The sequence below is a fragment of the Rhagoletis pomonella genome, unplaced genomic scaffold (genome assembly GCF_013731165.1).
Source record: "Rhagoletis pomonella isolate Grant_MI unplaced genomic scaffold, Rhpom_1.0 Rhpom_scaffold_00004, whole genome shotgun sequence".
In the NCBI taxonomy this organism is placed as follows: Eukaryota; Metazoa; Arthropoda; class Insecta; order Diptera; family Tephritidae; genus Rhagoletis; species Rhagoletis pomonella.
Genome location: NW_023458558.1, coordinates 77,891,465 through 77,895,247, shown reverse-complemented (window position 1 = coordinate 77,895,247; position 3,783 = coordinate 77,891,465).

Here is a 3,783-nt window from a genome sequence, read left to right as displayed (position 1 = left end):
TTCTACCGGGTGTGGGGCGCACACATGTGCTTTTTAACCGACTTCCAAAAAAGGAGGAGGTTATAAGTTCGTCGGATTTTTATTTTTTTTATGTATGTTACCGCATAATTTTCGAGCACGACCAGTGTTGCCAGGTTTTCGGCATAAAAAAACATCATTTCTTACCCAAAAACGTCTTTTCCATGTATGCACACAGAATTGTTCTTATTAAACTGTTATTATATACGTATATTAAAATCACAATAAACATTCGGCTTGGTTAACAATTCGTTAATTCGGTTAATGATTCGAAAACCAATATTTTTTCGAGTCTCACCTTCGATAACGAATGTGAAAATAGGTTAGTATTCGATTCGAGAACTAGGCCATTCTCCAGCAAAACGTCACTTTGGTTATCCAATGTATTTTCTCTTCGTTATAAATTTTGGATTCCAGCCCATTATCGAATTGGAATTTTAATGCGAGGGAGTGATTTTCTTATATTTCCCTTCAAGAATGAGCTGGATATCACTTTCTCTCTTGTTACTATGGTTTCCATTTTTTTGGAACCCATCTCGAGTGTATTTCCAATATACTATAAACGTTGGAAAACTAAGGTTGGTTATGAGTTGGTTCTCAGTTCGATATTCATACTGGATATCGAAGGTCATTTTCGAACGTTCGCCAAAATGTTTATTGGGATGTCATTTCGACAGAGCATATATAAAATTCATTAGTGGTATTCACAAAAGTGAGCAAGTGGCCTGGCACTCTGGCAAAACAGCAGATGAGCTCAAGCAACGACTGTTGACAACAATTTGGTGAATACCACTATTGTAAACTAGTTTGAGATCGTTAATATAAAAATCCTTTTATACGTACACTTGTGATCAGCTGATTAAGTCATCAACATTTTGATCAATTTTGGCTGTTTTTCTTTTATTTATTATTTTTTCATAAAAGCTTAGATCATTATATAACTAACACAATATAAATCCAAATTTCAAACTGTTTGCAAAAATTATAAAAAATCTGCAAACCTTCAGCTAGATTTTCAAGTTTTTATTCAGATTTTTTAGAATTGAGTATGCAGTTTGATAGCAGTTGCTAAAGAATCGCTTTGATTTTTAATATTATTTCTTTTTTCTTGTAGACCTTTGGTTAGGTGGTCGGTTGTCGAAAATGCTAAATTACGTTCTGCTAAGAAGGAACATGGTGCTTTTGCGAGCGTGCATGTTGCAATAGATCAGCTCTTCCTGATTTGGCTTTTAATATGCAATTGCAAACATTGTAATAAGCCTTGTAACCTCAGGTGTTGACACAACCAGCCTTTGAACGCGGGATCCTCATTCCAAGAATCAAAAAATAATAATGCGCGTACGCTTGGTTTGCATCATATTTAAGTTATATGTGCGCAAAGAATAAATATCTTTTGAGGCACCTGCTGCAAAAAACAAAGCTTGTAAAGATTTATTAAGAAAATAATTCAAAATCAGTTCTACTTACAAGATTTATGTAGTAACAAATTTGACCACAGTGTGAGCGTAAGTACTTACTCTACAAGCAAATAGTACGCTATACATTGAATATATTGTGCATAGAGAAAAATTACTGGGAAGTTAAAAAACGTCATTTTTACACAAAAAACGTTCAAACGTCAACAGGATACAAACAACGTCCAAATTACGTTAAACACGTCAACCTGGCAACGCTGCACCTGCTGCAAAAAACAAAGCTTGTAAAGATTTATTAAGAAAATAATTCAAAATCAGTTCTACTTACAAGATTTTGTAACAAATTTGTCGAAAGTGTGAGAGTAATTACTTACTCTACAAACAAATAGTACGCTATACATTGAATATATTGTGCATAGAGAAAAATTACTGGCAAGTTAAAAAACGTCATTTTTACACAAAAAAACGTCCAAACGTCAACAGGATACAAAAAACGTCCAAATGACGTTAAAAACGTCAACCTGGCAACACTGACCACGACACCCGATTTCGATAATTTTACATCGGAAAGGTAGTGTCTCAGAGGTGGTCCATACTAATCTGGTTAAGTTCCGATCAGTGGATCATGAGATATGTATATATTTTTTTTATATGAGAGTTGAAGTCGGTTTTTTTTTTGTTTTAAGAAGTTTTACTTCTATCACGCGTACGATGTTGCACTCGTGCTATTAAACTAATGCTTTTTTCTGAAGTAGTTTTGCTCAGTGGCAATTTATACATATGTATGTATGTAAGTAGTAGCGGAACATTGGGTGAACTAAATGCATTCATACAGAGCACATATAGGTTAAGTGCCCTAAAATACACACAAATTGTGGTTTCCAAGACATTTACGAAGTGATTAGCATAGCTGCATCATTCAACCTGTCAACTCGCGATTTGCAGGGAATTTCGGTTGAAGTGGCAATCGGGGAATGTGCTACGGTTGCCAGACGTACTGATTTTATCAGTACAGTACTGATTTTTCTACTCTTGTACTGATTTTATTAATTTCTTCAATCAGTACGCTAATGTCCTGATTTTTCAAAATTTGTACTGATTTGTACTGAATTTTCAATTCAAACAAAATACTTTAGGATTTCCTTAGGGTTTTTACATAACGTTGGAAGTTCCTTAAACTATACTCTAAAAAATAAGAAGAAAATCATTTAATTATAGTTGACATGTTTCAGATAATGTTTGATATGCCTAAGAAATTAATAAAACAAAAGGATCAATCTTTTACGGGCATATCGCCGGGTCGTTACGTATCAGTTACGATAATGTGATGGAGCTTAAATTATTCAAAAAGAAGGCTGACGTTTTCGATATCTCGAAAATAACTTTCAGTTTAACAACAACGAATTTCCCTATAACCATCAATCCTTTTTTCACAATTTACTGACATTGTAAAAGAGTTTTGCATACGAGACATAAAGTTAGATACTCTATTCAGCGAATTCTTAGTCTTTCAAAGTTTTTGCGTAGTTGCAAAAGTTAATTTAAGCCATGAGGAAATATAGATGAAGTCCTCAAATAGTGGTACTTTTCCACAGTTTGAAAAAATATGTAATTTAGTTTTTTTTTTCAATATCACACTCAAACGATGCAACTGAGAGGATCTTAAGTATATAGTTATTTCCTGACGCAAAGAGAGAAATCGGCTTCTAATTAAAATTGTTTAAAGTGAGATTCAAATTAAAATTAATTTTAAAATGAAATGTATAGAATTCTTTGACTATGTAAACACTCAAGATTCAAATGATCTCAAAAATGCCATAAATCTAATATATAAAAATCTCGTGTCACGGTGTTAGTGGTCAAACTCCTCCTAAACGGCTTGACCGATCTTTATGAAATTTTTTGTCCATATACGGTAGGTATGAGAATCGGATTTAATTATGTTTCATACCGCTAGGTGCAAGGGGCGTTGCCCCTCCCATGCAAACCGAAATTTTCATACTGCATATCTCTGGAAGTGTTTGTGGTAGAGTACTGGAACTTTGTATGGAGATATATGAAATCAATCACATGGTAATGAAGAAAAATTGGGGCTATTAGAAAAAGGGGCGTAGCAGTCCCATACAAACCGAACGTTTCATACTGCATATCCCGGAATATGTTCATGGAAGAGGAGTCGAACATGGTATGAAGATATATAAAAGCAATCGCATACTCATGGAGAAATATTGTGGTTATCGTAAAGGGGGGCGTGGCACCTCCCATAAAAATCGAGTTTTTTATACTGCTTAACTTTGTAAGTGTTCATGGTAGAGTACTCGAACATGGTGTGTAGATATATGAAAACAAG